This window comes from Anopheles merus, chromosome 3R (assembly GCF_017562075.2).
Source record: "Anopheles merus strain MAF chromosome 3R, AmerM5.1, whole genome shotgun sequence".
NCBI lineage: Eukaryota > Metazoa > Arthropoda > Insecta > Diptera > Culicidae > Anopheles > Anopheles merus.
In genome coordinates this window covers 10,088,965-10,112,555 of record NC_054084.1, presented here as the reverse complement: position 1 = coordinate 10,112,555, position 23,591 = coordinate 10,088,965, and the positions used below count along the sequence as shown (strand labels likewise).

The following is a 23,591-nucleotide window of genomic DNA, read 5'->3' as shown; positions in this document are numbered from 1 at the left end:
CCCGTTCGAGCGTGTTGTGTGGTGGTGATGAAAAGGTGTCGAAAGGGTCGTATTACAGTGCGGATTTTGATGAGCGGTACTAATAATCTTTTCATGCGAACAATAATATCGGTAATGCGGGAAAGGAAACTGGGGCTCATCTTATTACACGCACGCAAAAAGGTGAGCTGCAGAAGAAGATGAGGAGACTCATTACAAGCTACAACAAGTACAGATATGAGTAGGGGTTTAAAGAAATAATATTATTAATCCGCTCGTGGCTAAGGTATTGAGGTTCCATTTGCAGTGCAGTTCCATGTTGTGCTTGGGAGTTAATGCATGTAGATAGTGGCAGCTAAAGACACGTCGCGATCACGACGGGGAGCGAAATAAAAAAATATATGCAAGATGGTACAGATGAGGTAGAAATGAGCTCATTACGTAAGGTAAAAAGGGCAAACATTAAAAGCTATCTCAATCTCTTGTTTTTTCCAGTTTATTGTGCGTAATAAAATGGCATATTTAAGGTCCGTTTGTTTAGGCTAAAACTCGTAAAGCTCATAGACCAGAACAGAGAATAAAAGTTTGAGGCAGTTAAACTTATGTATGATGAAATGTTTTTCTACAAACAAAGGCTTTGGCAAAAAAACAAATTTGGCTTTTCTTAATGTTGAGAATGGACGAAAAATACCCGCGAAAAACCGTTGAAATTGTTTTAAGCAACACGATGGTCCGTAAAAAAACACGAAAAGCACCAAAACATTCACTTTGTGTATCATTAACATGGCAAAAAATATCATCCCAGAATATAATTATGAATTAATTCAATCAATTATGATTATTATAAAACATCCAACCATGTGGCAGGCAGGGTTTGAGGAATAAAAACGTGAAAAAAGCCCCCGAAAACAAAGAACATCGGTCGTGTTTTCGTGCGGTGGAAGCTGTTTAATGATCTTTTAATTCCAAAATAATTGACGACCCACCCGACTCCTGAGCAGCAGCAGCAGCAGCAGCAAAGACCCTTTTGTGCAGCTGCATTAGAAAGTTGAAATCGTATCGGAGCCGTTTGGTTGTTGTGGATCGTCATTTGGACACAAAGTTGAAATTACATTTTTAGTTGGATTATTGAAAAAATACCTCCAAACCTGTGGCGGTCTCACACCATGTGGACAATAATCTCACCCGTATGGTGCTCGATTTTCCGTTGATAGGATTAATTCACTTTAAAATTCCTCACATTCTGTCGGGGAAGGTTCAAACGCGTGCCGACAGGGTAGGAGACCAGCGCGATCGTAACATTTCCCACGCAGCGTCGGAGAAGAACATTCTCAGAGACAAACTCTCTGAATAGGAACAAATTTCCTATTACCTTACGGTAGTGCCAAAATTAACTACACATCATCCTCACACCTACCCGTATTGTGCAACGGGCACGCAATAAAGTGTGATCAAACCTTACTTGTTGGCTGACAGTGTTGTTCCAGGTATGTCAACGGTCTGTAGAGAATCCGTTTTTTCTCCCTATCTTCCTATATCTACCTCATGCATTCCGACCGAGGGGCATTGATTGAGCAAATGCTCATCGAACCGGATATTGAACGACACAGGAGGAATGAGAAAAAAGGTCGATCGGGAAACCGAGACCCAGACACACACTCACCGGTATTTATTTGTTTATTTTTAGGTAAACGACAGTTAAACCTTCCCTCATGGGCAAGAAAGCATTACTGTTTTGTGTGTGTGCGTGTGTGTGTCGCAATCGGAAGCACCCCGGAAGATGGAAAGGATGTGTTTTAAATTTAGCTGCATATGCGGCTCGATCCGGCTCGAAACACGGGCCCTCCTGAATCATCCGGCCGGAAGTAACGGACCCTCGGCAAACAGCGAAATCAGGGTTTGGGTCAAAAAAGGGACCGAATAGGGAAATATGGAGGGGAGAAAAGAACCATCTCGGCTATAATTATGCTTCATTTGAGCTGATTTTGTGGCGTAGCTAGGTAGATAACTGATGTTAACAATCAGAATCAATATTCGTCTCATACTGGTGCCAGCATGAAGTTATTTCTTTTTAAATTCCAAAAATTTCCAAAACACGAAAACAAACCAAAACAAAATAGAAGAAAATAAGGGAATTTGTCACCGCAAGGCTACAAGTAGTGGGCAATCTGCTACACTGTGATGTTAAATTACAAAATAATATAATTACCGTACATCAATTGCATAGCATACTTTCCCCCGAAAAAGCACCGCGACGAGGCAGCAAGAAAGACCTTCACGGATTAACACTCTGCCGCCCAATTTAGCCAATTTGTCCCAAAAAAAAAGCTGACTCGGTAATGGCAGGCAGCAAAAGTTTGGCCGACTTTCCAGCCACCGAGGGGAGGGAGAATGTCGCCAATGTTTTGCACAACATGTGTCACGGTGCAGAGTTTTCAATTTTCCGCTCGTTTTCCGGTGCTAATTAAGTGTTTTGGGTACGCACGGATTAATGTGAGTGAAACGTGGCTGCTGTGGGATGACATCATTCTAGAGACGCTTTTGGTTGCAATTATTATTTCATGCTAAAGACATGGCGCATTTTAAGCAATTGTTTTGATGGTCAATTTCCTCAGTGGAGATATTCAACCACAACAAAAACAAAAAAGGAAACGTGTGTTACGGCATGACAAGTCACGACGATCACCCAGAACTGTGACAAAGATCTACAGCCAACAGATTGATCGCGCAAGCACATCTAATGTGCGGCGGAAATTAATCCAACAGTCATTTAACAAATGTTGTTTTTTCCTTAAAAGAAAAAGAAATCTCCAGAAAAGCACATTTAACTTGCGCTTAGCTAAGGGATTTTTTTTGTTTGGGAAGTTAGAAACGGGTCAAACGGTGTTACATGTCAAGAAAGATAGTTTCCGCTGATGTTGCTGTTTGCTCCGTAACGTAATGCTGCACACGTTGCACTTTTTTACAGGTCCACGATCACGATTATAAGGTACAAAACTGAACAAAAAATACACAACAAACCTCGTCAGGTTATGCAAGCAGATAACAAACCGTCGAACATCATTAGCCGCACTGTAAATTAGGTGAAAAACAGCTCCAATTGAGACGATAATTAATCTGCCCAAGTAGAAAACTGTCACCGCACACAGCAGAAAAAGGGCAATTAAACATTAATAGTTACGAGAGACAAGAAAGGAAACACGATAGCTAACAGATGAAACTGCATTCAAATTAACTGCTTAGTAATTATTAACATCTCTACCCGTCGTAACACCGGATCGGTGGAAAGGGGGCCACAAAAACAAGAAACCACAAGCCACCGAGAGGCGGGAAAAAACTGCGCACACTGATTGCATAAATTGTTTCGTCTAAAAAGCATCAACTCCACCGACTCTTCCGATTGGCTATGGGCGGATTGAACAGTCTGTCGGTTTTTTTTTTTTGCGCGCACTGTCCCGGAAATTGGGACAAACCTTTGGTGGGGCGTAGTGCAGCAGCTGCTTCAAGTGCTGTTAAAGTAAATGGGAAATCACACGCCGTTCAAGTGCATTGAAGGAAAAAAGTGAGCATTTTGGAAGTTCCTCTTGGAAAAGGAACCCTACCAAACAGCTACCAACACCAACTCAACCTACATTTCGAGATCGGATTGAAAACGATCCACCCAGGTACGAAACACTTCTGGGTCTGAATGGTTACTTTTCCGATTTTTCCATTTCCTGGTAACTGCCAACTGTCTACACACCGGCTACACAATACCGGTGAAAAGCATTGAAGTTGACTCGAACAATCTGAAGATCTCTTGTCAACATGGGTTTTATTTCCCTTTTGCGGTGTGAGAGACGTTTTCTTCCACGCCTCGAAACGATTCTTTCAAGATGTGGTTTGTGTTTTTGCAACTTCCAATGTATGTTAGGGGTCTGTGGATAGACTCTCATCGAATTAGGTCCTTCTCTGGAGTGCACAAACCCTATCAGGCATGAATTAATGATGCAATTTCACCGCCCCATCGCTGGAGTCGTCTTTAGCTCGACGATCGTTTCATTTCCCAGACCAAAACCCCCAGCCAAAAGCACAAAAATTGGATGAGTTTTCCTGCGGGGGCTTTGCCGGTTTCGAGGTCATACCGAAATTTTCTCGCCCAGACATCACACAATCTACCAGCGTCTATGGCAGTGTGGCGTGTATGATCTACAATCCAGTACGCCCAAATTGCTCGCGCCGGAGAAAGTCAATCGGGGCGTTGTGTCCGCCGGGTGAAGCACTTCGGTGCATGGAAGGAGCCGGGTACGACTGACTGACTGACTGACCTGCAAACGAGAAGAGTGAAAACAAGAAATGCATTAGAAAGATGGCTGGGCCAGAGATAAATGATGTCTGTTCGTATGAAACAACATTAAAACAAGATCAACTGGCTGCGAGTGGGAAAGTGGGAGGCTGTCGATGCATCTGGTAGTTGGTAGGAAGAGTCTGCAGAAGAGTCGGCTACATGAAGCTTTATATCATTGAGATGCTAATTTTTAGACATTAAGATTTAAGAACATTTGAGCTAAATAGTATCAAATTACTCAAACAAAAAACCCTTTAGAGTTATGACCTCCGACTCGACCAACACTCTATTCATCTTGTGTGTCAGACCCTTTTTGTTGATAAAAAGTGATAAAGAGCTCGCTACTTCCCATAAATCAAGTGCAGCGATAGAAACATTCTCAACAAAAAAAACGGAATACGACAACCTACCACCCGTAGCTGAACAGTCGGTTGGCCAGCCTTATCGAAAGACCTCCTCACAAAAGGTTCTGGAAATGGAGAAAACTTCCTGAACTCATCCTCCCCGAAAGGGACGGGCCGAGATCCGGTAACGATCCGAGCCACAACCAATTACTTCACCGCGAGAGCATATCTGAACGCTTACGGTGCATGAGATATTCAGCTTCAAACGTGGTTGACATAAATTTAGACCCGCCACAGTAGACACAGCGTTAGCGTAGAAGCGTAGGACCGCTAGGGCCTAGGGACGCATCGATCAGAAGAAATAAATCAAGCCACGCAACGGTTGGTTGCGGTTTCGGGGTGGGACATTTAAGGACGACTAAGTTTAGACAGCCACAACCCATCTCGTGGCCAGTGGGCGTTGTTGGGATGCTCTGCTCCACTGCGTTTCTTTTCGGAAATGGTAAATGAGCTACGCTAGGGGACGGGAAATTTAATTCCATTTGCAGCACTTTCCCGAACCTCCAAAGGGAAGCGGTTCTAATGCCCGCCCGCCGATGGATCGTGTTCTAAGGCACAAACGCCGCAAAACCGACGCATAATATTATTCGACGGCCAGACATCAAGTTTGTGAAACGGGGTCGGCTCGAGGTTTGAGCTTGCGGTTAGCTCGGGCCTCCGGATTCAAACTCGTTCGTGGCGACCGATGGAATCTGCTTGTCACCAGTCTCCGCGTGAGCGCGAGTAGTGTGCCATTGCGTAGGTTACCCGTTCTATTTCGTCGTGATATCGGGATCAGTTTGCTCGGCGGGAGACGGGGAGGACGAGGGTCCCTTTTGCTTCCAAACAAAACCGCCCGAGAGTACCGTTGCTGTCAGCGATCGGTTCAGATTCGATCGATTCCTGGTGCGTCTGATGTAAGTGTGTGTGTGTGTGTGTGTGTAGAAACGCTTCATTCCTGCGTGAAGCAGAGGATCACCACAGCAACACAAAAACACGCTGTTACATTGCATTAGAACGTGGTACGTGGCAGTCTCGGCCGTTAAAAACCAGAACCCGCTCCTCCGATGCCGCACAATTCGATCGAGATCGATAAAGACCTAGAAGATCTTGCGGTGACGGTACAGGGCCAAGGTAACGACGATATACGATACACACACACACACACACAACGCACGTACCCCAGAAAGCTGCACAGGCGCAAGATCGCACGAACCTTGTACGGTGGAGCGGGCTGCAATCACTGCGCAGCATAATAGTGTCGTCATCTTAGTTGCTGATCGTCACCGCAGCAAGTCGTATCAGCAGCAGCAGTAGCAGTTTCATCATTGTTGCACGTACGCAGAGAATTTATGAGAGCTCAGTGGAAAAGGCAGTAGGGGCATGAGACAGCAGAGCAGCGCGTGTAGCCGGGTAACTGGGAATAACTCACTGCACAGTTCAGGAAAGAAACCCTTGAATAGTTATGTAATAAGCGGACGGGACAGCACCATAGCACTGGTACAACATGGTAGCATCAAGCGCATAAGAATGTGGTACGAACTTGTTTTCCCCTGGCTGACACAAAGATGATGCAGGAAAGAAGCACTAATAGTCAACGCTGGCTCACATCCAGCAGGACTTATAGTGATCGCGTTTGATAAAGTTTTTTGTTGTCATTATCCATTTCTAGATCACGACCACAAATCGTAAAGGCAAATATCGTTTATCTCCATCAACTCGCAGCCTGGTCTGACATGTTCATCGCCAGAGCCTGTGTCGAACGTCTCGAGATTCCCGAGGATGGGTGACACTACATGACATGTTGCTATTGTTTTTGTAGTTGTCGAGGGAATAATTTTCCGGAATAGACGAGAGTTTACCAGCCTACAAAGTTGTACGGGACATACATTGTAGCGATACATCAGCGATCGCCAACGGAACGATCGCCCAACCTGTCGTCGTCAGACACGACAAACACAGGACTCCTTTTTCGTGACGATCGACTCAAGTAATCGCTTTCAGCACCTTACGCACACGGTCTAAACGTTTCGCGATTGCCACTCCGGGGCGAGCGCTCCTCTATGACAAATCGCTTAACGTCATTAGCTCGCCGAAAAAGGCAGGGAGGAACACGGCGGTGGCAAGGCGTGCAAGGAAAGATCCTTGGCGATGTCAATAATATTGCCAGTTGTCGGGCCCGGCTCGGCTCGGCACGTTGACATGGGAGAGACTTGCTTTCCGCTGGAATTCCATTACGTTCTGCCAGCGCTCTGCGGTCCACCGACAGGCGAACGTCCTTGAGCCGGGTGCGCAAGGGTGAACTAACCGATTCGAACCCAACCAAACGCCTGGTAGCAACGGAGCAATATACCGAAGGGGGTTTCATCTTCTGCACAGAGTGCTGATAGCATCAGTCGTGAAGCAAAACAAAAAGAAAACAAACTGCTAAAAATACAACCTGCGAGCTTGATCTCGCGGCCGGCAAGAGAAACGGCCGAACAAGCTCGCACAATGTTCGACAAACGTACGTAGATAAAAAAAAAAGCACACATACACAAACGGACATTCGCGTTCGCGCGCGTTGAAGCATAAAATTGACGCAGACTTCTCGCATCTCGCACCGAATCCATCCTCCCCTGCTTCACTCACACGCCGCCTTCTCCCCATCGAGTTTGGATTATCACGTTGCTTTCGCTTGATCCGTACGGCAACACGGCGCGCGTCCGAATCGAATCACTCAAACCCGCTCGGATTGTTCGTCGGATCGCCAACGAAAGACATCAGCGCAGTACCAAGCGACGAACCGCGATCGTGTGCCGTGTGTTCGTCGACACAAAAGCGACATCAAGCGTCATCATTGTTGAGCAACGGGGCAGTACAGCGAGGCAGAATGCAATCGATGTCCTACCCGTTCAGCCCTACAGAGTGCCGGCGAGAGCTACCGATCATCTGCCTGCCGCTTTATCTAGCCACCAGCCAGTAGCCAACAGCAATAAAACATTGATATTTTTACGCCCGTCCAGCAGGCACCAGCCCTACGGAGTGTTGTTGCTTGCCCAGAGAGGGTTGATTGCAGCAGCGAACGGGGAAGATCTACTGGCACCTGCGTTAGGCTGCGTGGTTCATCGTTGAGGCACGGCTAGCGCAACAACAGCAGCAACAACGAAAAAAAAACCTGCCACGTTCCATCCACCCGGAGGTGATCGTGCCGTTACTATCCGGAGGCACTTTAAAGCACCAAAACAGGGGGAGAGAAGGTAACAACAAACCCGAGGCTGCGGGGTGACTGTGGTCCAGGTCGAGGCAATGGCAAACCGGTTGTTGTATGGTTGCGAAAAAAGAAGAAGAAGAAAATACTCAAACACACACACACACACTTGGACTGACCACAATCATGATAGCTATGCTGTGATTTTAAAACGTTTGAGAAAATATGGCAAACGCGAGCGCAAGAGTGGCAATGGCGGGAATAGGACGAACGAGGCAATCATTTGCCAGTGACGATAAGAGAAACCCCATCGTTTGGTCGGTGGTGAGCAAGCAAATAAAAAAAAAAACCAAGAAGAAATACGTCTTCACAAGCGCGGCCCTGCAGCAGCTCGCTGAAACCATCGAGACGAAAGACTTGCGCGTCGTTAAGCGAGCGAACAGCGAACGCGGGTTTTGGTGACATGAGCAGTCAAGGTCGAAAGGAACGCAAACCGGACGCGCTGGCTATACACTCCCAGCATAATGAGCAAGGGAGTGTCCGCGAGTGGTAAAAGTATTTGCAAATAGCAGAAAATGGAACGGCAGAAACGCAGGCACACGCCTCAGAATAAATGTAAAAAAAACCTCCAAACTGAACGAAACGAAGGGACACTCATGACTCATGGTAGCTGCTTAATGGTATTTTTGGAGCCAAAATATTTCCCCCTCAGGCTTGTGTTGTTCATCCGTGGATTTCAACATGTACACTAACGGGATTACGTGCCTGTGCGGTGATGGGAATGTGACGCAATGGTGGATTCTGTGAATAAATTAGACATTTTTCAGCCGGCGGGCCGTCATCTTCCAGGTTAACCACGGTCCAACTCCGCGAGATCCTGTGAAATGAAATATTAACATTGAGATAAAGCAAACGACTGACCAGCAGTGCAGAACCAGGATGCTTTAATGCAAAATTGTAACTAAAAGCAAGCCCGAAAATCATCTCAGTTCACCATTACACGTTTTACTTTGTTTTGGTCCTTCGAACCGGATTGAAGTGTTTACAAACGATATCTGTAAAGAGCTTAATAATAGACAAACGCTCTTAGTATCTTTTCTTTTTCTCACCATTAAGATTCACTTATGCTTTGATTATCGCTCAATCTAAACTAGATGATACAAGTATCGCGCTCATCGAACCATATCGCGATAGTTGGCTACATAAAAGGGTTCGTTTTTTTCCTTCTCTTCAACAGCAATAACTCAACAGCCACAAAAGTACTTCGCGATCGTTTCTTTAATTCCTAACATGAGCTTCCACCGATGCGCGCAGTGAGCAGTAATCGTTGCTGAGTGTGGAAGATAAGGTCACGAAACGGAACGAAAAAGAGATCGTCCGATGAGCAAACCATGCACACAACATAAGCAATAAGCCGGGCCACGATTGAGATGAACCGACGACTGCGGCAGAAGAAACACCTGTGAACCCTTGCCCTTACGCTCGATCAAGTGTGTGTGTGTGTGTGCGCGTGTGTATGCATGTATACGATAATGATTCCCAAGGTCGTAACTCATAATCAACCTCAGTCGGTTTCCACTTGAACTCCACGGCAGAGCGGCGTAAATCGAATGCAGCATGCAGAAGCAGCCGGGAGAAGCACCGAGACCCGAAAAAAAGAAGCTACGCAAACAATACGAAAGCAGCAGAAAGAAAGAAAGGAGGAACGAATGAAATTGGAAAATGGGGGCCCTGAGATATTGTGGAACCGAACGGAGCCCAGAACCAGAAGCAGCAGAAGCATCGCAGCATTCGAAAGCATCATTAAGGGTCGTCCGAGGGCACCACAATGCCCTGCATGCAGCGCCGCTGGAACATAAAAGCAGGTAAACGGCGTACAGGCGTAATGAAACAACACAAACTAGAACCTTTTCGCTTTTCGGGTCGTCGTCGGTGGAGGAAAGTGAACTTGCGCTTTCGTGCGCCGGCAGAGCAGGTTTCGTTTCCCAGGCGCGCGATCCCGCGCTCTCGTTAAATCATACGGATTAAGGCCCTAATTAAGTCGCACCGATCGATGTCTGCAAGAACCGCAGCTCACCAGTGTATCTCAGCCGTATACCGCCTTTCAATCTTCCCCTGGCTGGTGAAATTGGAAGCGAGAGTTCTAGAGCCTATATCGATTTTCCTTTAATCGTTTTCGATGATGAGTCTAAGATAGAAGCGAACCAGAAAATCGAAAGCATCAGCAACTCTCTATGCCAATGAGGGCAACCGTGGTGCAGCTCTTTATGATCGTTGTTGGAGCCACTTTGTATGCTGGTGTGAAATTTAACGTAATCATTCCTCGTGTCTTGATTGGGTTGTGCATTGGGATTTTATGTGATTCTGCGGTTTACAAAGGCAGAACCGGCCAAACGATGGGCACGATGACCGTCATATTTCTACTGCACTACCAAACACCTCGTGTGGAATATGCGGGATAGGGTGAGCTGACCAACAATTGAACTTTCGTCCAGAATACTGTAGAGAGTAATGATTATAAACTGACCGTTATTAATTGCTCGACAAGCACCAGGCCCAGGTCCACGGCGTCCAGAAGGAGCATGTGCTCGCTCGAAACAAGGAACCGATCCCGAGATCAAAGCGTCTGATCCTCGGCTTCCGTTCGCGCATGTATTCCCACCCAGAGAACAGACGTACCACAGACAGGCTATCTTTCTTCTCGTACAGCAGGCTCCGTACGTGCAGGAACATCGCTCTGGTAGGGCGATGCCGATCTGTAGGTCCACTTAAATCCCGGAAGTTGTAAATAAATTGCTCTAGCAGCGCGCAGTATAAACCATTCCTCAGTACCAGGAGAAACGAAAGCGCAGCATCAGAACGCTGCTGTGTCTGGATGGTTTGATACACATATATTTCGCTTTATCCTCGTTTACCCATAGTCCCCGGGAGGAATTGCTTCACTAATGAAGGCTGCGGAAATACATCGCAATCCTTCCTTTGTTTGGTGTTCGTTGTTCTCGACGGGAAACGATACCACGAGCCACCATAGCGGGGAGAGTTCCAAAACGGAGATAGTGTGGTCGGTGGTGCGCGTATACAGTTTCCATTGCCATTCTTTTGCTAGAGCGTGAATATCGCGCGAGTGCTGTGGTTTGAATACAGCGAAAGGATGCTACAGATACGAGCTTTAATCATGAATTCTTTATAAATGTATAATCATTTCCTGCTTTTGCTAGGAGAAGGCGAACGTCTGAGCAGACTTTTGGAAATTGATGTTCCTATAAGTTGATTGGAAACTTCAACCAACATCATCAATTCTTAGGTCAGCGCTCTACGATGTCTTCGAACTCCAGAGATCAATGTCTCGCCAAAATTCTTTGAAATCGACAAACAACTCCTCAATGCACCTGTGTACGTATCTGCCGGAGACATCAGAACGTGCACTGGAACTCGAGAACTCCACCGAATGCACCAACGATGTCAACAAACCTTAAACTAAGCTCCAAAAGTCTGTCCTCAGAAGATTGCCTAAGTTGTGATCTCTCTTCCCGATCTCTCTTTGTCCCTATTCTTATGCACTTTTCGGGAACTCCTCAAGGTACGGACTCTGCGTGTGTGTGTGTCTGTCGGCGAAGATGACTGCAACCTCGAACACGCAACATACACGGAGGAAGACCCCCATCGTCGGCGCACTGTTTGTACAGTCAAATCACGTGACAGTGACAGAGGTACGCCTGACAAAATGGTGGCGAGAAAATAAAAACAAAAAAACCGGAGGATCCCTCAGGTTTCGTCAGCAGCCTCCCACAGCCGAGGCTCCCCCTCCGGTTGCTCTGTCATGTTTAGCGGGCGCTGGCCGTTCAAACACGAGAAACCCTCCCCAAAGGCAAGATGATTAGATCTCGTGCCGAACAACGAAAGCAAGCGGCTCGGAAATTGGTAATTGAATATTGAACAGAGCAGAGAGAACACAGCCGACGGTGACAAGGGGACCCACCGTTACCCGTTTGTCGACGTCTCGGAGCGGCTTTTCTTGAGCTCCCAGTGGCTTGGTTTGGTTTGTTGTCACCGCAGCCCAGACACACAGACACACAAAGCCAACGGCACTGAACAGAGATTCTTTTTGTTTTGCCTGTAGACGCGTCCTCGTGGACTGGGTTTGTCACTGTGAGGGCTGTTTGGTAATTCGAGTCTGGTTTCGGCACCGGTCAGAGCCGAGATCGATCTCGTATGTCGAACACTGGAGCGTGTTGTGTGTTGGTAGTTTGTAGGGAAATCTTTTCATCGTTTCCCTGCTCCATGGCTGATGCCCTGCTTGATGCCAGCGCCAGCGCAAGATTGTTGACATTATTTGTGTTGTTTCGAGATTTTTAAAGTGAGCCTCGTCCCTGTTTTTTCACTGCTTCACCCGAGGGCCAGCTGGTACGCTGGTTAACGTACTATCCTATCTTTACGGGAACCCCTTTACCCTTGAAGCCTTTCACCGCCTCCAACACCGACAACGCAGCACAAACACAAACACCCGGGGCGCAAAGAGTTCTCGAGGCTGAGAAGGGCCCCCCGAAAAATGCCAAGTGATCGAGCCCGATCAAGTGTAGGCAGGCACTTGTTTTCCTTTGGCATTCCATCGCCTTAAGAGAGCCTTTTTAAAAAGGCTACTCTACGATCCAACCCAGAGGCCAGAGCAATTGATCGCGCGGTTTGAGGGAAACGAGGAGAAAACTTCAAAAGAAAAAGCACCAGCCATTTCCAAACCAATCTGAACCACCTTCCACGATCGTTCAAGCAGCGCTCGGGTAGAGGCGTTTTTAGGAAGCTTCTTCGAGCCTACTGGTTGTACGATCTTCTCCAGGCGCTTCGGGTTCAATCTCTGAAGAGGCCTTGGCGGCAGGCCTTACCCAGTTGCGGGCAGGTGCCTCTCGGTGGCCATGATGGAGCGCAAAACATGCGAACAGGCAAACAGAATCACTGCAGCGAGAGACGGGTGGATGAAGAAGCGGAGCCCAACATAAACCAACATAAACATTCACGTACGCGTGATGCGTTCGTTCAGAAAAAGCGGCGAGGATTTCGATGTATGTTTTTTAACTTTTCACTCTTGAGAGGAATTTAGAACCTGGTTTGGTGTTAGACTTGTGGAAAAAAAGGTAGACGCCACCCCGTTACCAACTACCAGCACCACCACCATCAAAATGAAGGTCGGTCATGTCAAGTGGCGGTACGTTAGGCCCCCTGCAAACCCCAGTCCAAAAACCCAAAACACCCACTTCCGCGTGTGTTTCCGACATAATTTCTTCGGTAAACATTGCCAGTGCCTTATTTTTCTGTGTGGATTGTTAAGGCCACATGTTTTTTTCTTCTCCTACCAGCGGGCACGGGCAAAGAGCCGTACACATTTGTAACAAGTTTTGACCGTTTTGCTCTCTAATCTGTTCGCTACTTGCTACCGTCAACATCACGTTCTCGCCTTGGCACTTGGCCGTTGTCGCGCTGGCTGTTCCGTTAAATGCGGCACAGCAGGCAGGAAGGGAGGGATAGTAGAACGACGACGAAGACGCATTCGAAGTCCAAAACGACATAACAGACAAGAGAAGAGCAGTGGAGCGCGCTGTGGAGGGTTTCTAACAATCTTATCGTCGAGGCGAGCGCGAACGCAAGCAAACCTGTTTGCTTGCGAGCGCTCGGCACCCAACAACGACCGTGTGGCCTAATGGAGAAGGCGTCGGACTTCGGATCCGAAGATTGCAGGTTCGAGTCCTGTCACGGTCGCTCGAGAGCTTGAAATACTTTTTTTTAAAGAAGAAATGTCAAAATCAGACAAGAACAATGAATTCGTTGGATGTATAATGGAATTGATAACAGTGATATAGTATAAAAATAAACAAATAAAAATGCTGGAGTTCATAGAGCAAAAAAAAAAACAATGCAAAACTCTTTGGCTCGTGTTTTGTGTTGTATCGAAAAGCTCAAAACATCAAACTTAAATTCAACTTTCACTCCTCTGTGATCGTGTTTCCGCCAAACCTTCCTGGAAGTTGGCACGAGATCGTCGCCACGCAAGATAAACATCTTGTGGAGCTCTATTTTTGCTTCGGCATCAACCGCAACCACCCAGAATCCACCAGTTCCAGTTTGATATCGGTATTTCTGTTAACCAGCGCTTGTTTGAAGGATTTTGACGATTAGTTGTGGCTCGTTTTTTTGCTAATCCATTTACCAAGGTCATCGTGTTTTTTTGTTTGTGTTACGGTAGAATAATGAGCTTTAAAGATCGCGCCCCACCGCAGCCTTAAGAGGAATTAATCTAAATATTCCGCAGAATCGGTTTCGATGCAGGCGAGAGTAGTTTTAATGCAAAAAAGGCCCAAAGCCGAAAGCCAATCGAAAGGTTGCTTTACGCAAGCAGGATGTTTCGGATGTTTTTGCACTATTTGGGCAACAAATTTGAAGCTAAAAGAGCATGAGCCGGAACCGCAGAAGACAGATCCGGAGCTATTTTGCATGTGCGAGGGACGTAGTGTTGTGGTCTCTTCCCGCAGAAAAAAAAACAGATGGGGAACAACTTTCTTATCATAAATTGGACAAGCAAAACAGTTACAAAAATATGCGCGCGTTGAGACACACTCTCACACACACACACACGATCGCGAGTTGAGCAAAAGACGCGAAGTGTCTCAACACTTCTCCACACAGAGATAAAATCCCATAACCAGCTTTTGGGCATTTGTCTACCCGAAAAATGGTTCCGAAGTCGTGTGGCCGCGTGATACTTTTGTGCCAACCGAAACAGGATTTCGGTCGATGTCGTCTGTTAGGCTGCGGAAGAAGACAAGACGTGGGAGAGGGGACAAAACGCTCAGAGGGGAGGGTTTTAATATTCCCTTCCTCTCGTGCTTCTCACCGCGTTGCCTTTGCTCTATGCGACATTATGCGTGTTTTTGTGCGGCGTTTGTTTTGCGCAAAACCAAAAACCAAGTAGCTGTTTTGTTAGGTTTGTGATTGTATAGGGTATCCGCCATTCCATACGCACGGACAGTGTCATTGGCGACATTCTTTCCTCTCCGCATCGGAAGGCAAGGCGTCTGGGCCGGCAGGCGTCCGTTGATTCATATGTGCGTGAAGATGAAAGCAACGAAAGAGCATCGGGTTTGCACTGCTTGTGACGGAACGGAGACGGTGAGGATGAGGTGCAAAAGTTTTCACTTTCCACTGGCGTACGCAGAGTGATGAGAAGGAGGTGGTATTAGGTAGGGGGGAAAGCGCATGTTTCATTGCACGTTTTCACTCTCCATCGTCATTAAATGATGTCCACCGTGGTGGTGGTTGGTGCCGTGCCGAAAGGCAATGAGATGATTTTGTCGCCGGTCGTTAAACCCACGGGCTGTGGCGTTACTGCGACAAACTGCGGCTGGACAGATGGTGGCGACTTCCGGAGCCTTTGACACGACAATAAAAGTGTCCAAGCCTCACGGCATGTTGCAATAAATCTCATTAAATTAAAGATAAAGCTCCATTGGCTGAGAGTCGGTGTATTAAAACAATTTCTCCAAACTATATCCCTTTTTTGTGAAGAAGATCTCCAGCAAAGAGTGTGATTTGTCAGTGAAATTGTTAAGGTCAGAAAAAAACACTAAACCTTCCATCACACTTCCTGCATCGGACGGGCACCATCGTTCAATTGTACCTTTTTCCTGCCCAAAAAAAAAAGTGCATTCAAATTCATTGCACAGGAAATCCACGCTACATCCTAAACCGAAAAAATGCAACACGCCAAAACCCCTACAATTACCCGTAACCGATCACTCTTGTACAGCTTTTATCCGTCTCATTCAAATGGTAATTACGCGGCGAATCTGCCAAAGAGCAGCATACAAAACGACCCCGACAGAGTCTGCAAAGGAGGACCGTCACGCGTTCGCAAATGATGCGTTTCATCCTTCCCACTCTATTCATTCGTTTCCCTCTCTCTCTCTCTCCCTCTCTCTGGTTGCAATTGCACCACTTCACTTTCACGGTGTAACATCTCGAAAGACATTTGTTATATGTGCGCTGTTTTTTTTTTTTGTTTCGTTTGTTGCACTCTTCTTAAAATGCCTCGAGCATGTTGCTTTCAAGGCGGAGAGGATGATCTTGTGGGTATCTCTCTTTTTTTGTTGGACCAAACCGACACCCTCGAAAGATAGGGCGCAATGCAATTTTCACCGCAAGGTCGCATGGGCACGGGATGCAGCAACGGGGCACTTTCTTCCAACCTGAGAATTGCATCCCAGATGGTGGTGGTGGTGTGTATTTGCCGGTCGATTTGGTTCGTTTTTCGTCGGCGAATGCTCTTTGCCATGCAAATGCAATATTCTCAACTCCGAAACCTCCGACGATCTGATGCCGGGTCTTGGGGCGGGAAAGCAACACCGGACCACCACGATCGAGCACGGAACGCATGGATGGCACATGGGAAAGAAAGCGAACCAACTTCAATCATCATTCACAGTTGCATTCGAGACGGAAGCACGGAGCAGGCCAAAACATTCAGCCAACAACATGTGTTTCTCGTCCGCACAGTCCGCAAACCCTCGACACGAACGAGTCCTTGGGCAGAAAAGGGGTTGCAGAAATCCTCTTGTTCGCTTGAAAAAGTTACATATGCTCGCTAATAACCGCTCTCGTCCCTCTGGCGTCTGTCTGACTGTATACGTTTTGAATTGCAATTTTCGCTGTGGATGAGAATCTTCCCCAAGAGAGAGAGAGAGAGAGAGAGAGAGAGAGAGAGAGAGAGAGAGAGAGAGAGGGAGAGAGGGAGAAGAAAAACGCCAGTTCCGTTACTGCACTAAAGTACACGATTTACAATTGCAATGATTTCCTTCCGAGCTGCGAGTTTTCCTGCTGGGCGCCACGTGCTTTTAACCATACAATATTCACACACACAAACATAGCACAACCCCTCTCACATGTGTGCGAATGAAAATCGATCAATCCTTGCCATTTTTGTCCCTCTCTCTCTCTCGCTTTATTTATAGTGCATTAGAACGGTGTGTGTGTTTTTTTCGTCTGCAAGAAACCCTATTTTTAACATCCAGCTCAACCGTTGAGTAATTGTACCTTTAAAAAGGACGACCATGCAAACGGACGGACCGACGACGACCACGAGAGGGCTTCAGGTGTGTTCGACAAACACACACACACACACACGCACGTGGATCCGGTTTTCCGCGGTTACAAGGGGAGGGAAAAACCAAGGGGACGTGATTGTGCCCAGCAAGGGGCACTGCTATCTGGATAGGGTGTTGCCATGGACAAAAACATCGCGCTGCGCCCGCTCGCCCGGTTGACATTGGTACGTGCGTGCGTGCGAGTACGGGGTTTTCGCTGCCGCTGTCGCGTTAATCTAGCTGCGTGGCCTCAGGGGAAGCAGAAAACTCTAAGCTCTAAGCAGCGGGGTTGAGGTGGAGCGGGCACCCATACAAAATTATGCAATTCATGGAAAGTTTGGCGTCGTTTGGCGACGCCACTGCACTGCAGGCGGGTCGGGAAACGTTCAATTGGGTGATTGAAAATGATAAAACATAAAAACGAGACCAGACGGTAGAGAGCAATCCGGTAATTGTAATACCAAACCCCTTTTTTTGTCTTACCTGCCTCGATGGACAACGTCCTAGCACGTGGCCTACCGGCGCATTCAAGCGGGCATGCGTGATCGCTGCATTTTGATAAACGGACATTCATTACGTGCCTGGCAGGTGTGTGTGTGTGTTTGTTGTGTGGCTTTTGCAGCAGAGATTAAAACAGATGTTAAATGTAATTGCTTTTAATTGAATGTACAATGGATCCTAGTGGTTGGCGTATAGGACCAGCAGGTAGGACCACGACTCTTATCTATTAATGAACGTTGTTGTGTAATCAATTTATGAAGATTAGAAGTTAGGTTAGGAAGATTACACGTTGTTGTGTAATCAATTTATGAATTTATGAAGATTAGGTAGTTTAGAAGTAGAATTAGTTAAAAATACAAATTTACGAATAGAAATACTACCAATTGGTGCCATCTTGAGAGGATATATCTTTATAAAACTCCAAAAACTACTTCAAAGCTTTGCAGACAACAATGTGTCGAGGTCCTCTTACAAAATCAGAATCGTAGCGAATTCCAAACAAAAATCACAAGTCAGCACGGGCACTTCCAAAATTTACCCGAAAAGCGATCCTAATGATGATGCAGTTTTGCCTTTGAAATCCTTCTATGAGTCCTGGGTACAGAAGAGGAAAGAGGAAAAAAACATCGGTTGACATCTTGCCACCACATGGTTGTTCAATGGATGCAGCGAACGGGGAAATCCACAGCCAATACTCCCATGGCTGGACATACGACCAAAAAAGGTCACCGCAGGTACCTCAGGCACCCGGGAGGACCATACGCAGCTATTGCAGGAAGATGCAACCGAACCAAAAGGAAGAGGAAAATTCTCCCATGCCCCTAGCCGTCTGCCTAGGCCTCCCTGCGTGTCTAGTGTGGGAGGATGTGAAATGAGGATGAAATAAACCAATCCCATCCCATAAATAACGAGCCCAAAAGGTACCCAAGCAAAAACAAAAGCCAGGATTAAGAAAAAGTACGTACGCGTCTGGACCCGCAGTTTCCAAACGGGTCCAATCTCTAAAGTGTTGCCAGAGAGGACTCCTTTTAGCTGTTACCTGTGGAAAGCCATTAGGACATTGGCCCGCAAATGTAACAAACTTTGAAATTACAATCCAAAGCCTTAAAGAGCATCATGGAACCAGGGAAAATGGTCCAGAAATCAGTCTTCAAAAGCAAAAAGAAACCTTCCCACATTCACATTCCTTCCCAACTCGATCTCCAATCCAACCCAAACGTATCGTCTCTAAGGTCCGATCCGTTAAATAGCGTTTAATGTGCCAAATGAAGCCTTACCTTTTTTACACGTTGCCTCCAAAAACACTCTGCTCAATTAATCACCTCCAGAGAGAGAGAGAGAGAGAGCTCGAGGGGTCGCAGAAGGGAAAGAACTTTTTGTTGCTGTGCAATGACACACCGGACGCGAAAAAATGCGTTTCACTTTTTTTCTTCTCTTTTTTTCTGCAGCGAGTGGAAAATCTTGGCAAAATCTTGGCAAACTCACTTCCGACGTAACTTGGGGTGGGTAATTATTCTTTTTTTTTTTTTTTTGGTAATGGAAGACGACCTCGAATATTCACTGTTTTACAAACACAAACACACACACACACATAGACAAGCACACAAAATTGGCAAAATCACTTTTCACTCCGTTTTCGATCGTTTAACATTCACAAAGATCAAGTTGAGGATATTGATGATGATGATGATGATGATTGCACTCTGTGGGAGGAAAGCGGGAAATCAACAAAAAACGACCAAAAATGCAATTATTATTTACACTCAAAGACAAACTACACTTTGAAAAAAAAAAAAAGAAATAAATTTACAAAACACTCAACAAATGCCACTGCGTGTAACCCTTTATTACGCGCGTAATTTCAAACGTATTTCATCAATGTTGTTATGCGTTTTTGTTTTCATCTTCTTTGATTGCTTGACTCGTACTACTACTGCACACACAAACACACACAAACTTTTTTATATGGCACTATTTTTGGTCAATATTGCACCCACTTTTCCGGCCGCCCGGGCGCAATCACGGCGTGCGCAATGAGCAGGAAAATGGCTCCATTACTTTTCGCCGACGCGAAATCGATGATCACTTGGATCGAATGAAGGCAAAAAAATCAAACACCCGGAGCACCGGTGAAGATGACGCTCGCCTACACACAACCATTTTCCATTCAGCATGCCAACACTTTTCTTTCACTTTTTCTTCGCTCGACATCAATTGGATTTTGTTTGCATGTGCGTTTTTTTCTGCTTGTTCAATCTGCACATGCACATTTCGGTTGCTCTGTATTCGAAGAGGGTGATGGTTGGAAGAGAAAAGCAGCAATTTTGCCAATCCGTAGGAAAACGCATTTCCCAAAAAAAAAGACATTAGCCAACCGTTTTTCGGTCCCGCCCGTCCTGGGAGCAAAGGAAAGCGGGTTGAAAGCGGGAGCGGAGGGTGGCACTGGCAGTGAAATTTTGCACGCACCCCCCCCCCCCCCCCCCCCCCCCGAGAAGGCCAATAATGAGCGACAATTGTTGCGATCAAAGTAAACAGTGCGAGAAGCCTATGTACGCACACACACACTCATATATAAACACACTCTTCGGCCGAGCACGATGACGTCGAAATTGCACCAGTCGAATTATTAAACGTTTTTTCTTGCATGCGTATTTCACCGCTTTTCTTGCTGGTTGGTACAGAAATGATGGCTTTGTTTTTCTTTTTCTTTTTTCGCAACTCACTCAAAGACACACCGAAAAACCGGGGGACTCACAAAAGCAATGAACTCGCAGCAAAAACACTACAAAATAGCACTGCTCCGCTTTTTTCGCCTACACCTCGCAGCAGCAACCGCCTGTTGCTATGGTGACGATGGTACGCAATTAAACGATAATAATCCAACTAACCGATTCGAATTTACTCCATCCCAGATAAGCACACAACAGTCCGTACCACACTCACGATATCAGCGCAAGCACTGTAAAGCAATCGTTTTTCCGTTTTTATTTCCCCTTATTTCGTTTCGTTTTGGTTTTGTGGGAAATTGTTTGTATTATGTATATACGCACTTCTCTGTCTATCGGAAGCCGTGCCGGTACGAAACCGTTTCGACGGGAACCGACCTCCAGAGGCTCCGGGAGCAACGCAGCACACACAACACAACTTCCCGGACGAGAGGTTGGAAACGGAATGGTTGCGCTCGTTCGTTCGCTCGTTCGTTCGAACGCGGCGGCCGCTGCTTTGAGGGCCAGAGCACCACCGTACGGCCGCCGACAGACCGACCCGAAGCGTGGCCGAAGCGGTGTGTGGTGCAGCATATGCTGAGAGGATGCTTCAATCTCGTACCCGCATGGCCGCGTGCGTCTGCTGCTTTGCTGCGGAAGACAGTTGGAAATTGCGCGAGCTATGCGCTACACTGAGCGAAGTGCAAATAATGCAACAATTTAAAAAAAAAAACTAAGTTCTTCTTTGCACGAGATGGAAATAAACGATTATAACATTTTGACTAAATAATTAACAATTTAAAAAAAGAAAAGCCACTATGTAATTGAAGAGGGTATAAAGTTTTCTCATTTTTATATTAACTCGTAAAATTTTACTCGTAAATCTTTATTTAAAGTTAAAAAAAAAACTTCCTCTGGATCTACAACAACGATGTTCCAACATGAAATTTGATTGCAAAAGCCCATTTCTACCCTCATGCGGGTTTGCTAAATTCAAATGGGGTTTGACACCTTTGCTCGAGAAGTGAGGAGAGGATAATATGAAGAGAATAATGAACTGCTTTGATGAGAGTACGATCGAAACTCGATCTTTCTCTTCTTCTTGTGATTCCTCATGTTTCTGAGTCGATCCTTATTATGTCTAAATCCTTGCTGGATCATCTTATGATAATTAATCTTGCTAATTGCTATGCTAATTAATTAATATTGTTTAAATTCTATTAAATATTGTTTTAGAATTGATTAAAAACCTGTTCATACATAAGATTAGAGATATAACCTATAACCTAGCCGATTGAGGAAGTGCCGAAGTAGCTTAAATATAAATAAATGGTTAAATGAAATGGACTAATAATAAATTACCAGAACATGAGCACAATGAGCTAAACAAAAAAAAAAATGCTGTGCCAATTATTTTCTTCTCCATCTCAGCTAATGCCACAAATGATGTCATTATTATTCACCAACACTCATGCCTTTTACACCCTTTTGCGACCGAAATTCCCTTTGCCTTTCATTAGCTCCGTCTCAAGAGGATGCTGTACCGTACCGAATAGGATTGTACCGGAAGTGGCACACAGGAACGTGCTCTATCGTACGTTTAACGTACGTTTTATTGTTTCTTTTTTTCTCGTTTCGTTTTTTTTTCTCCACGGTACGAACACGAGCATCTCGTGAGGATATGCAAGTGTGTTTCCCTTTATACAAAAAGTCACACATGCCGAAGGGAAGTGTTCGAAACGAAACAATGCTTTAAATCCCACAGGGAAGAACAGGTGTGTGCGGCATGTAGAGAGAGAAATAGAGAGCTTGGAGTGAATTTCCATGCGGTTTTGTATTATTTCAGCGCAATGAAAATAGACAAGTCCTTCGACAAGCGCCGAACAAAAGCACGACTACAGGACGTGAACAATGTTACGAGGCCTTCGTGAATGGCGTTCAAGTGCAGTCAGTCTCTTTTTTTTCTTTTATACAAACTCTGGCACACATTTGTTCAGCTATGGCAGTATGTACCTTCTGCAATGATCGTATTTCAAACGGCGATATGTTTATTTAACCCATTAGCGACTGCACGCGAGACACAGCTCTTTATGCAGATATGCCGTTCTACCAAGATCCAAAAAAAAAAGAAGGTTTTTCTGTGATGATGAAATGTTCCATACGGCGCAGGAAGTCTGGTCTGATTTGTTTGTTGAAACTGCAGTGCCGAGGATAACGTAAGGACAACGCATGGGAGTCCTGTTTGTTGATACCAGTTAATGTAAACATCCGTGTTTCATTTGATATTGGTAGCAAGAGTTGCAGTTGGATTGTTTATTCCATGCTGCTAATGGAAAGCGGTAACGTTTTACGCAAAATGTGGAACGCTTGCAGTTAGTTTACGCAACACGCATACAATTTGAAATTTGAGTCCATTTTTTATTTGAACAGGCACGTTTGGTGCAAATAGTGATGCTTCCAAACTGATCTGCTTCTTTCGCACTCCAACCAAAATTGTCTCTTTTTGAATGATCTTGATCAGAATGTTTTATCTTCAAATAAAATTTAAAGGTGGTTGGAATAGAAATTTAGATAATTTTGGTCTCGTAGAAGTAGAAATAGGTCTGGTCTTATGGTATAGTCGTCAACTAGTACCGCTTAACAACATGACCGCCATGGCTTCAAGCCCCGAATGGACCGAGCCCCCATACGTAGGACTATCCTGCTATGGTAATAAATAAGTCACTGAAAGCCAAGCCCATTAGAGGTATAGACAGACCTTAACCTATCGGTTAAGGTTGTTGTGCCAAAGGAGAAGTCAACACATTTACCAAAGCAAAATCAGCATTTACTGCTGGAGTAAAAGCTATACATTTTTTGGAAGATTTCTTTCAATTTGAGCCTATCTCTCTTCTATTCACCACAGAGTTGCGAATTTAAATTTGAATTTTCTATTTCTATATGAAAATATGTTATCTTCCAAAAATCATCAAATATTACATTTCTGTGAAGGAAAATGCGTGGTGCATCCAAGGGTTGATTTATGCTACGATATCAAGGTGCTCAAAGATTCGACCGCACGTTTCTCTACTCACCTTGATTGGTTTGAATGAAACGTCAACCACCACCATGCCGCTGTCAATGTGGAAAGAGTCATCAAGTCCAATATACACGGTGCGAAGCATATATTTCTTCCGCTACTAAAAGTGATTTTCCTGTCGTTCTTTCAGATTTTTTGAGAGCGATGGAAATCAACAAAGAGTTACGAAAATAATGCGTTATATTTGTTTCATTACTGCCGCTTCAATAAAAGAGTCTTTCGTATTTTGGTGCTAAAAATTATCTACCCGTCGCTCAGTCGCACTACGTGTAGCCGCACCTTAAGCAGCACAAGTGTCT

The 23,591-nt window shown here is 45.6% G+C and overlaps 1 protein-coding gene and 1 non-coding gene across 9 annotated transcripts in view; one reads left to right on the top strand and one right to left on the bottom strand.

Annotated features, from left to right (window-relative positions):
- LOC121597308 (probable GPI-anchored adhesin-like protein PGA55) overlaps positions 1–20,716 on the bottom strand; it is a 66,216-nt gene extending 45,500 nt beyond the window's left edge. For 2 of the 8 annotated variants that reach the window (XR_006005401.1, XM_041922967.1), the window contains exons 1-2: positions 20,559–20,716; positions 18,786–19,211 (exon numbers count right to left, since the gene is read on the bottom strand). The gene's annotated coding sequence lies outside the window, so the exon portion shown is untranslated. The other 6 variants (XM_041922968.1, XM_041922970.1, XM_041922972.1 and 3 more) reach the window with 6 other exon arrangements.
- Positions 13,558–13,630, top strand: Trnar-ucg. Its single transcript has one exon. It is a non-coding gene; the product is annotated as a tRNA-Arg (tRNA).
- Positions 20,717–23,591: the final 2,875 nt, after the last annotated feature.